The sequence below is a fragment of the Brassica oleracea genome, chromosome C9 (genome assembly GCF_000695525.1).
Source record: "Brassica oleracea var. oleracea cultivar TO1000 chromosome C9, BOL, whole genome shotgun sequence".
Classification (NCBI taxonomy): domain Eukaryota; kingdom Viridiplantae; phylum Streptophyta; class Magnoliopsida; order Brassicales; family Brassicaceae; genus Brassica; species Brassica oleracea.
The window spans coordinates 5279697-5280839 of NC_027756.1; positions in this window are offsets into that span (position 1 = coordinate 5279697).

Here is a 1143-nt window from a genome sequence, read left to right on the forward strand (position 1 = left end):
GAAAATTAGTAATATTAAAATGTAAAACTATATTTTATGCCACGTGTCATCTTTCGGAAAAATTTTTTTTTGCTAATGTGAACGCTCTATGGAGCTTCAAAAGGTCCATTTTATTAGTAAGGATATAATGTTTTTTTTTACAAAATAGTAATGTTACATTATGGAGATAAGCCGTCTTTTTTTTTAAGTGAAAAATGGTAATTTTACATATGTTTAATGTAGTTTTTCCATTTTTTATGCTGTATGTTTACATATTATTTATAATTTTGAATATTATTTATAATTTTTGAAAATTAGTAATATTAAAATGTAAAACTATATTTTATGCCACGTGTCATCTTTCGGGAGAAGTTTTTTTGCTGATGTAGACGCTCCATGAAGCCTCAAAATGTCTCTTTTATTAGTAAGGATTTAATGTAGTTTTTTCATTTTTTATGCTGGATGTTTACATATTATTTATAATTTTCGAAAATTAGTAATATTAAAATGTAAAACTATATTTTATGCCACGTGTCATCTTTCGGGAGAAGTTTTTTTGCTGATGTGGACATTATATGAAGCTTCAAAAGGTCTTTTTTATTAGAAAGGATTAGGGATTAACCCGGGCTACGCCCAAGATTTTTATTTTTTTATAATTTAAGTTGTTAAATTATTTATATTTAGGGGTTAATAAACCAAAAACAATATTAAACCAACATGAACTAAATACCTGATTCGGCGAGGAAAGAAGTGTTTCGCGATAAACGCTTGAATGGTTATTAACTGTAATGGTTTGATCATGAAAGAATATTAACAAAAAAATTATGGATTAGATTAATTTAAATTTGTAAGAATATCTTTGAGTCTATGAAAAGCAATTCAATTCCCATGAATAAGTTTGGCTTTTGGAAGTTGCGGGTTTCCCAACAATGAATCCACATAACAAAAAGTTCGTTGTTATAAAAAATCTCCTTCAAGGTCATTAAAGGTTTTTGGGACGGCAAGAGTTGATGGTAGAACCAATTTTTTGCTCGAGTGCTTTTTAGTTTTCCTTGATAGTGTGCGTTTGATGTTGATGGAATAATGAATTTTATAGGGACTTTCTTGATGTAAAACTATACATTTTTATTTTTTTTGTTTAATGTGGTATTTCCATTTTTATAT